At 45.6% G+C, this 11,236-nt stretch overlaps 1 protein-coding gene and 1 pseudogene across 4 annotated transcripts in view; both read left to right on the forward strand.

The window, feature by feature from the left end:
• Positions 1 to 11,236, forward strand: part of DENND5B (DENN domain containing 5B) — a 206,012-nt gene that overhangs the window by 120,770 nt on the left and 74,006 nt on the right. The gene's annotated exons all lie outside the window — the stretch shown is intronic.
• Positions 3,880 to 4,002, forward strand: LOC116815623 (U4 spliceosomal RNA; annotated as a pseudogene).

Raw genomic sequence — 11,236 nt, forward strand, 5'->3', positions numbered from 1 at the left:
CAATATCTGCTGAGCTCCTAAATGCCAAGCAATGGGAACAGTGCAATATTTACAGGAGGTCTCAGCAATATCTTGCTTCTGCATTAGATTGAAGGAGTCAGGACAGTTAGGCCTTGGCTACACTGGAGAGTTGCAGCGCTGGTGGTGGGTTTACAGCGCTGCAATTTACTCACTGTCCACTTGCAAGGCACATACAGCACTGCATCTCCCTGGCTGCAGCGCTGACTGTACTCCTGCTCTGCCTGGGGTATAAGGGTTGCAGCACTGGTGATGCAGCGCTGCTCCGCAAGTGTGGCCACCAAAGCGCTGTAAATGGTCTCCAAGGTATTCGGAGGCATCCCAGAATGCCTGTTCAGCCACTCTGCTCATCAGTTCGCACTCTACTGCCCTGGCCTCAGGTGACCCGCCCTTTAAATGCCCCAGGAATTTTAAAAATCCCCTTCCTGTTTGCTCAGCCAGGTGTGGAGTGCAGTCAATCAGTGAATCTTTCCAGGTGACCATGCCTCCACACGCCAAACGAGCCCCAGCATGGAACAATGGCGAGTTGCTGGACCTCATCAGTGTTTGGGATGAGGAAGCTGTGCAGTCACTGCTGCGCACCAGCCGTAGGAATTACGATACCTATGGGCGGATTTCAAGGGTCATGCTGGAAAGGGGCCATGACCAGGAGGCGGTACAGTGCAGGGTTAAAGTAAAGGAGCTGCGGAGTGCCTATTGCAAAGTCCACGAGGGAAACCGCCGCTCCGGTGCAGCCCCCACGACCTGCCGTTTTTACAAGGAGCTGGACGCGATACTTGGGGGACCCTACTGCCAATCTGACGACCCACGATGGACACTTCAGAGCGGGAGGAGAGGAAGGGTGGGGGGGAGGAAAACCAAGGAGGTAAGGGGTACTGGGGTGGGGAGACACCCGGCGGTCCCAGGAGGCATGCAACCAGGAGCTCTTCTCAAGCCAGGAGGAAGTAGGCCAGTCGCAGCAGCTGGAACTGGTGAGGACAGGCAGAGGAGCGGTGTATGGTAAGCAGCGTTTATTTTCAGCTGATGGAAATGTTTTGGAGAGGATGCGGGCATCCGTCGACCATCGACACGACCATTACTCACATAGTCTACTTCGACGATTATTTTCTTACATTGCGCGCGGTCTAAGAACTACTCACTACTGTCCAATACTATGAGCTCGCTTTCCAAGATGACGATGTCTTACATAATCGCTCGCGTGCAGATTCTCTAAATTGCCTTACTAAGTGCTTAAACTCATATACAGATATCCTTCCGAGTTAAAATGGTGATCCTTTTAGGTGGGGGGGCGACTCTAGTAGCATCGGGTCGGTATCCATCAACTACATTCGCTAGTTACAGTCAGTGTCAGCTGGATTATCCTCTGTCAGTTCAACTATTGCCCTAGTCGCAATCTACTGCAGTTAGATAGCCATGTTGTATTGAACACGGGGAATTCACGTATTCCGCGTGTTATATCAACTAACTCGTATCTCATACTGGTCAGTCCATTCGTGACTCAGCCAAACAGTCTGGGTGCGTAGGCGCTGTGGGTTATGTGCGCTCTCTTTGGTATGGAAATTGCTAAAGTTGTGAAGACTGTAAATCTCTTCACTGTGTGGGAATAACTTCTGGTGAGATATAAACATTGGCTTGCCTTGTTAAGATGTTGCCTTTTTTGTCTTTCCAGCAGCTGTACCTTGTAGTTCTGTGGCACTGCCCGTATTATCAACATTGCTTAAAGATGCTCCAAAACCTCGGAAGACGCCGCGAAAAAGCAAAGAAGACATGCTGGCAGAGCAGTTATTGAATCACTCTGCCAGAGGGAGTCAAACAGGTGCAGGATCTGGCAGGGAAAGGGGAAAGCAGTATCCTGCGCAGAAAACGCAGCGGCAGGAGAAAAGCAAAGCAGTCTGTAAGCATACTGGTTGGCACCAAAACGGACTGTCTATCAGTGCTTGGTAGCCATTGCAGGCAGAGCATACTGTGGGTCCCCTCCTCCCCCTGTCCCAAAGCCTCTTTCTTGTGCCCCATGTCAGCTCCAAACCCTTCCCCAGATCCAGTTCTACACACCAGTGCCTCCAACAACCTGTGACGTTCCCAACCAGCCTTGAGAACTACGACCTTGTACCCTTGGCATCAACCTCCATCACCATGCAAGTAGAGGCATCCTGAAGTGCAGCAGTCATTGCACAGCACTCCAGACAGGACATATTTCAAAACTTGTGACGAGTACAGTTCCTCACCCACCCTCCTGCCCTTTTAGAGTTCCCAAATGTTGTGTGTCTGTCTCATAAAGTTATTTTCTTTTCAGTAATATGGAATTCTTGGCTTTGAAAACAGTCTTTGTTTATTGGCAGAAAGTCAACGATATCTTAGCCCAGGAAAGAAGAACAGGCACTGCAATCAGTGTTAGGAAAAACAGATTTCCTACTAACATTGTAACACTTGCATTTCACTCCCGTTTTGCAAGGCTCTGACTTACGTTGGTTTTCAGCCCAATTCCTCCTTCAAGGCATCCCTAATTCTTGTAGCCCTGTGCTGGGGCCTCTTCTAGTACCCTGCGCTCTGGCTTGTGCAAATCAGCCTCCAGGCGTTGAACCTCGAGGTGTTCCTGACTGAATTTTCACCCTTTCCTCACAAATTATTTTATGGAGGGTTACAGCACGTGGATATAACTACAGGATGCTGCTTTCCCCCAAGTCTTAGCTTCCCGTACAGAATCTCCAGCGCCTGTAAACAGCCAAAAGCACACTGCACAGTCATTCTGCACCGGCTCAGCTTGTAGTTGAACCGGTCTTGCTCCTGTCAAGCCTTCCTGTATACGGTGATCCACAAGCACCTTGGAGAACCAATAGAGAAATTACCCCTTCCGATTAATGTACTCGGGATGCTAGGTGGGTGGTGCCAGAATAAAAATATGCATCCCATCTATCGTGCCTCCACGTTAGGGAAATCCATTTGTGCAAGCCATCCAGAATGTCTGCACTGTTCCCCAGAGTCCGGTTTCTTCTTAGCATAGCGATTTAATGGCCCTGCTGCATCAACACGATTCCGACGGTCGACTTTCCCACTCCAAGCTGGTTCGCGACTGATCGGTAGCTGTCTGGAGTTGCCAGCTTCCAGACTGCAATAGCCATCCACTTCTCCACCGGCAGGGCAGCTCTCAATCTCGTGTCCTTGTGCCGCATGGTGGGAGCGAGCTCCTCCACAGTCCCATGAAAGGGGCTTTTCTCATCCAAAAGTTCTGCAGCCACTGCTCGTCATCCCAGACTTCCAAGACGATGTGATCCCACCACTCAGTGCTTGTTTCCCGAGCCCAAAAGCGGTGTTCCACGGTGCTGAGCATTTCCATGAATGCCACAAGCAATTTAGAGTCATACGCGTCAGGCGAATCGATATCATCGTCGGACTCCTCACTGTCACTTTGGAGCTAAAGGAATAGCTCAAATGCCAAACGTGACGTGCTAGCGACACTCGTCAGCAAAGTCCTCAACAGCTCGGGCTCAATTTCCCACAGAAATCGTGCTGCACAGAAACCGTTCGGAGACTCACAATGGCGCCAAACATGGACAGAAAAACAGTGACTGCTGAGACGTGAAGTGATGCACCACGGGGCGTTGGGACAGGAAGCAGAATGACCCGCACCCTTCCGTCCCCTTCCCACAACCCACGGCGCCAAAATGGGACGAGGTGCTCTGTGGGATAGCTGCCTACAATGCACCACTCCCAACAGCGCTGCAAGTGCTGCAAATGTGGCCACACTGCAGCGCTAGTAGCTGTTAGTGTGGCCACACTGCAGTACTTTCCCTACACAGCTGTACGAACACAGCTGTAACTCCCAGCGCTGTAAAGCTGTAAGTGTAGCCATGGCCTCAGTGTAACTTTGTGCAGTGGCAGTATCATAACCAATGAAATTAATCTGAGGTGTGATTATTGCTAGTTGAAAACTTTTCCCAATACCTAAGCTACTGCATAGGCAGCTTCTGCCAGCCAATTTAGAGGAGAGGTTGTTAATGTTCATCTCTGAGTAAGCAAAATATGCAAGAAGAGGCAATGAAAAATATTATCAGACTATAATGGATATTGGTGAGAAAGCTGTGATGCTGTTAGTGTACAAAAATATAATGCAAATTATGTAGATTGATACAATCTCCTTATAAGAGCTTGGTTAAAACAAAATAATTGTACAAAACAAAATCTTCTGGAAAGTCATTTTCAGAGCACATTTACCACACATGTTCTGACAAAAGCAGCAGTATTTACAAATAGTAGGAATACTCGCTTTCACCTTATCCTTTGAAAAACTTTATTATTTTGACCCAAAATGTCACTTAAAGTAATATTTTTTTCCTCCTCCTAATCACTTGAGCCAATTATTTGCCTACTTGATCTCTCCTTTTGTTTTGTCATCCTTTGCCAATGTCTGCTTTATGTAAGCTGCAAGAGGCAATTTCCTTAGAGGAGAAAAAGCACAAGCCTTTGAAGGTTAATCTGTGAGAGTATTCTGTTATTGCTATATGCTTAAGGAATTATAATGCTTTATGAAACTCATTTAAAAAAAAAAGCAAAAAGCCAAACCCTCCATAACTATACCATTCTGCCTTGGCCAAACTTTTTGGCCCGAGGGCCACATCTGGGTGTGGAAATTATATGGTAGGCCATGAATGCTCACAGAATTGGGGGAAGAGGGAGTTTGGGAGGGCTCTGGCTGGGGGTGTGGACTCTGGGGTGAGGCTGGGGATGAGGGGTTGGGGGTGCAGGAGGGTGCCCCAGGCTGGGACAGAGGGGTATGGAGGGGGATCAGGCCTGGGGCAGAGGGTTGGGGCGCAGGAGGAAGTCAGTATGGCATCTCCAGGTGGTGCTTACCTCAAGCAGCTCCCAAGCATCATGTCCCTCTCTGGCTCCTACGTCGAGGCACAGCCAGGCATCTCTGCACGCTGCCCTGTCTGCCAGCATTGCCCCCACAGCTTCCATTGGCTGCTGTTCCCGGCCAATGGGAGCTGCAGGGGGCAGCTCTTGGGGTGGGGGCAGTGTGCAGAGCCCCTGGCAGCCCCTACGCATATGAGCCAGAGAGAGGTCATGCTGCTGCTTCTGGGAGCTGTGCAGAGTGGAGCAAGACCCCGCTCCCGCTCCCTGGCTAGAGCACCAGAGCAGGGCAAGCCCCAGACCCCACTTCCTGGCAGGAGGTCAAGGGCCCAATTAAAACATCTGGAGGGCCGGATGTGGCCCCTGGGCTGTAGTTTGCCCATCTCTGCTTTAGATCAAGTTTCCTTTTCAATACTGAATAGTAAAGACACATACCCTTTGTTTGTTTTTTCCATATTCACTTCTTCCTGTGTTTATCCCCACCTAAAGTCTTAATCTTCTCTAGCACTTCCTCAGCATCCAGTTTTGATGTTACAATCTGGTGGCTTTCAGGCTGAAGTTTTAAGTACAGATGATGGTGAAAACTTAAATACCTTGCTGAACTGGGCCCAAAAATAGGAGTTGTATTTCTTAAGTGCATGTATAACTCCACTGAAGACAGTGGGCCTCCTGGCTCATGTAAAGTTACTCATGTGCTAAAGTACCTTGCTTAACTGGGGCCTTAATGTATGTATCCGTAATAAGAAAAGGAAAAACAGACTGAAAGGCAGAATCACTTCTAAATTATTTCAGTAACAATGAGTACATTAGAAATGCTTTAGATTCTACAAAAACGCAAGGATCTAAAATTAAAGGACAATGGACGTGTTCTTGGTTTTCAAATAAATTCTGCCATCTGTTTAGACTCAGACTATGAGTCTAGTCTGAGTCTATACAGATGGCAGAATTTATCTGAAAACCAAGAACACGTCCATTGTGCTTTAATTTTAGATCCTTGCGTTTTTGTACAGACCTGCAATGAAGATGACATTAGACTCCCAGGGAAGAAAGTAAAGATGTGCTGCCATATGTAGTCTGTTCACATGTCGTTGGCAGATCTTTAAACAAAGAACTTTTATTGAATCTATTTGTAAAAGTCAGTTGAAATAATTACATGCTTTTACGGCCCTGTTCATGTACTTGCAAAAACTGTGCTTGGAAAGGAGTAGTGAAGAGCAAAGCTTTCTCTAGACAGTTTCCCTTTATCTTGTGGTGACTTGTCTCTGGTATGCCAAGGGCTGGTGCAAGGCAGTTTCGCGCCCTAGGCGAAACTTCCACTTTGCGCCACTCCCCCCACCCAGCTAACCCGCCCCCCCCCGCCATCTCCCATGGCAGCTACGACGCACCCCCAGCCCTCCAAACAGAGGAGCCCCCCCCTGCAGCAGCTACCTCCCTCCTCGCAGCTAACTCGCCAGGAGCCCCATATGGCAGTTAACACCCCAGGGAGCCTGCTCAGCTCAGCTCTGCTCCACCTCCTCCGCTAGCATAGGCCAGCATGCTCTAATCTCCTCCCCTCCGAGGCTTGCAGTGCTGATGGAAGATTAGAGCGGGGCTATGTGCTCAGCAGAGAGTAGAAGTAAGGTGATCTGGGTGGGGGCGGCCTCCCTGTGGCCTCCCTCCCCCCATTTACTGCGGCGCCCTCCCTGTGGCCCCGTCTCAATCACCTCCACTCACCTCCTCGCCTGAAGAGGTGCTTTTAGGCGCCCTCAACCACTAGCATCCTACACAGCAACTACTTCACCTAGTGGTTGCCACGGCCCTAGGTACGCAGTCTTAAGGGTGTATTCCCATAGCACTTATATCCATCTGTCAGCTGGACTTGTTAATGGTGATGTGTTGCACTGAAACAATTTAAACGCTCGCCTTTGAGTGGAAATACTTATGTAGGGACAGAGGGCCTTGATTTCTTAGGTTAAGACACTTCAGTGTAGACCTTCTGGCATACACACAACACCAGGATAGTTTCTTGTTTGAAGAAAAGCAGGTCCTATATTCTTGGCCAATTCTATAAAATTGCAGATATCTTTGGCTTTCTCTGGTTTTTCCCGTCCATTTTCTTTGGACAGCAAAAGTGTGATCTCTTTTGGGGCTTCAATATTTTCTCTCCAGGAGCTCCACTATCATATGAAGTTCAGAGGGTCAGATTCTTGCCCATTATGGGTTCAGTCAATATAGCTTGATAAGTGCTGAATAAATGTTCTGTTGGCTATTTTTTTGTTTCCCTAAGTACAGTAGAACCTCAGAGTTATGAACACAGTTATGAATTGACCAGTCACATGCACCTCATTTGGAACTGGAAGTATGCAACCAGGCAGCTGAGACCAAAACAACAACAAAAACAACATTACTGTTGCAAGTATTTGCAAATGTAAACTACTTTAAAAAAAAAAGGGGGGGGAGTTCTTTAGAAAAGATTTGACAAGTAACGGAATCTGTTTCCTGTGCTTGTTTCATTTAAATTAAATAGTTTAAAAGCAGCATTTATCTTCTGCTAGTAAAGTTTGAAGAGCTGTATTAAGTCTGTTCAGTTGTAATAGCTGTCAAGCGATTAATCACACTGTTAATAGAATACATTTATTAAATATTGTTGGATGTTCTCGTATTGCAACTATATGATTTCAATTACACACAGATACAAAGTGTACAGTACTCACTTTCTATTCTTCTTTATTACAAGTTTTGCTCTGTAAAAAAACAAGGACTAGTATGTTTTTAATCACCAACTACAGGTACGTAGGCAATCTCTTTTATCATGAAAGTTGAACTTAAATGTAGATTATTTCTAAAAATCGTGCATTTTCACGAATAACAAGTGCAAGTTTAGAGTCTGCAAGTCCACTCAAGTCCTACCTTGTTTTGTCTGAGTGATTGGCTGCACAATTGTTTACTTTGAGAAGGACATAATGCTGCCTGCTTCTTTTACAATGTCACCCTGAATAGAGAACAGGCATCACATGGGGCACTGTTTAGCAGTGTCACCAAAATATTTACAGGCCAATGCAAAGCAGTCATATGCGTCCTTCATGCTATAACCATCATTCCAGGGCGGGTACATCCATGCTGATACAGATTCTGCTCGTTAAAATCCAAGCAGTGTAGACCAATGCATTTCCATTTTCAATTATCTGAGTCAGATGCCACGCAGAAGGTTGATTCCTTTTTGGTGTTCGGGCTTCGTAAGTTCGCATCAGAGTGTTGCTCTCTTAAGACTTCTGACGATCTGTCACGACTCACCCTCTCAGATTTGAACAGCACTTCAGATTCTTAATTCTTGCGTCAAAGTGCTGTAGCGTCTTTAAGCAGTCTCCACATTGGTACCGTCTTTGGTTTTGTGTAATCTCAGCTGAAAGTGTTCTTAAACTGAAAGCAACCATGGTTGGTATCATCCAAGCACGCTATGAAGTGAAATATATGCGAATGCATAGAGCAGGTAACGTAGCAGTTCTCCCTAAGGAGTTCAGTCACAAATTTAGTTAACTACAATTTTTTTTCTTTATTGAGCGTCATCAGCATGGTAAGCATGTCCTCGTGGAATGGTGGCTTGAAGCATGAAGGGCATATATGGCCATGTAAATACCTTGCAGTGCCAGCTGCAAAAAAGCCATGCAAATGCCTATTCTCACTTTCTGGTGACACTGTAAATAAGAAGAGGGCAGCATTATCTCCTGTAAATGTAAACAAACTTGTTTCTTAATGATTGTCTTAAGAAGTTGGACTGAGTGGCCTTGTAGGCTCTGAAGTTTCAGGTTGTCTTATTTTTTGAGTTCAGTTATGTAACAAAAAAATCTAAATTTGTAAATTGCACTTCCATGACAAAAATTGCACTGCAGAACTTGTATGAAGTGAATTGAAAAACACTATTCCTTTTGTATATCATTTTTACAGTGCAAATATTTGTAATAAATATACACTTTGATTTCAAATATAACAGAATACAATATATATGAAAATGTAGGAAAAATCCAAAATATTTAATAAATTTCAATTGGTCTTCTATTGTTAAACAGTACAATTAAAACTGCGATTAATGGTGATTTATTTTTTTGAGTTAATCGCGTGAGTTAACTGTGATTGATCAACAGCCCTAGTTGTAAACTTTTGAAAAAACAACTCTGAACAAAATATTGTGGTAGTTTATGAACAACCTTTATTCCCAGGAGGGGGTTGTAACAACTGAGGGTCTACTGTATAATTAGTTGTTTTAATTCCCCCTCAGATGCATTCAGGAGGTAGGCAGCTCAACAGTGCTGAATCATCTGGTTTAAAACAAAAACAAGGAAATTGTTCAGGTCCCACCTCAGAAGAGTCTTTCACCGTTCTTCTAGGTCACTCAAACCTATTTTAGAGTTGAATGTGAATTCTTCTCTTCAAGAACCTTTCTTTAGGATTTAGACCAGGAGTCGGCAACCTTTCAGAAGTAGTGTGCCAAGTCTTCATTTATTCACTCTAATTTAAGGTTTCGCGTGCCAGTAATTCATTTTAACATTTTTAGAAGGTCCCTTTATCTAAGTCTATAATGTATAATAAACTATTGTATGTAAAGTAAATAAGGTTTTTAAAATGTTGAAGAAGCTTCATTTAAAATTAAATTTAAAACGTGGAGCCCCCCAGACTGGTGGCCAGGACCCGGGCAGTGTGAGTGCCACTGAAAAATCAGTTTGCGTGCCGCCTTCGGCACGTGTGCCATAGGTTGCGTACCCCTGATTTAGACTCTGTGCCTTGTGATCCATATGATAAACCTGGATCAGTGTATGCTGCTGACTTTCAGGGTGCTTGCCTTAATGTAATATCACTGTGCATCAAGACCACAACATGTTGAAGGCTTTTCTTTTTGGATGAATGCTGACACTTGGCCCTGCCCTTTTGGCTTATCTATAGGGTTCTGCAATTTAATAGTCCCCTGGTGAGCTCTTCCCTCATTGTTAATCTTCCTGTCCTGCCCCTCTCCTTTATCTTCTGCTCCCTTTCCTCCTATCCTGTTCCAAGACTAATAATATTTGCAGTGTGTTGGCACTGTATTTTGCCTGTGTTTTGCAACCACTGAGTTGAAGTGTTGGCTTACTGTGTGCTGTAGGGCATGCAAAAGATAATGAAGTTTCAGGAGGTGTTGATTGTGGGGGAAGGTTCTCTACTGGAGGGTTTCAGAGAGAGAAGTGTGGGCAGGGGGATGCTTAAGGGTCATACAGAGGTAGTTTAAACACTATGTGGTCAAACTTGATAAAGCTGTGCCCATTGTCTCTAGTGCAGAAGCCCAGTTTTCAGAATTTAACATAGTTTGGCACAGACTAATCCAGTAAACATTGAGATGCATATTATGGAGCCTAAATTCAATAATTAAAACATAAAATAGGGATTTTACTTGTACTTTCACAGAGAATTTGAATGTAGCTATAATAGAGCTACTATTAACACTCCAATAATAAACCTGCAAACCTTTTGAGTTAATATGTGGCTGCTGCTCAAAAAGTGGCTTGGAGCTGCAATTTCATGGTTTGTCAGGAACGCCCATCAATTGAATTAAATCCTTTTATCGACTCTAGGCCATTTATTACCCCATGCATTAACTTTTACGGCAACATATAAAAATGGGTCTGGATGATGCATGGGATTGCTAACTGGATGTGAAATCAGGCTTCTGTGCCATTGATCTGAATCCTGCTCAGGTCAGTCGCAGCTGAAACTTGTTGCAATCTCACTGTTCAGTAGTCTTCCAAAGTGAGCTGGTGTTGATTAGGAATGGATGTGGCCACACTTATAAAATTATCCCTGTTTATCTCTTCCGACAGGAGAAGTGATTACTCCTGGTCCAGGGGAATCTACACCAGTGATGGGCTACCTGTGGCCCATCAGGACAATCTGATTGTGGGCTGTGAGACATTTTGCTGATGTTGACCATCTGCAGGCACGCCCCCGCAGGTCCCAGTGGCTGTGGATGGTCAACATCAGCAGAATGTCTCCTGTGCCCTGGTGGGCCACAGGTTACCTACCACTGGTCTACACTGTCACTTTCTAGTCGGTTCTATGTTGTGGCTAGGCACTGATCCTTAACGGCGCACCAAGCCAACCTCTCGCCTTTCACTGTGCTCTCTTTGAAGGTTCCTTTCCTTTCTTTGCACCTTCCATTTTAAGAAGAAGTTTTAGGGCTTGGCTACACTTGCAAGTTGCAGCGCTGGTGAGGGGGTTACAGCGCTGCAGCTTACTCGGTGTCCACACTTACAAAGCTCAGCCAGCGCTGCAACTCCCTGGCTGCAGCGCTGGCTGTACTCCTGGTCTGCTACGGGTGTAGCGAATCCAGCGCTGGTGATGCAGCGCTGCTCATCAGGTGTGGACA

This window comes from Chelonoidis abingdonii, chromosome 1, assembly GCF_003597395.2.
Source record: "Chelonoidis abingdonii isolate Lonesome George chromosome 1, CheloAbing_2.0, whole genome shotgun sequence".
Classification (NCBI taxonomy): Eukaryota; Metazoa; Chordata; order Testudines; family Testudinidae; genus Chelonoidis; species Chelonoidis abingdonii.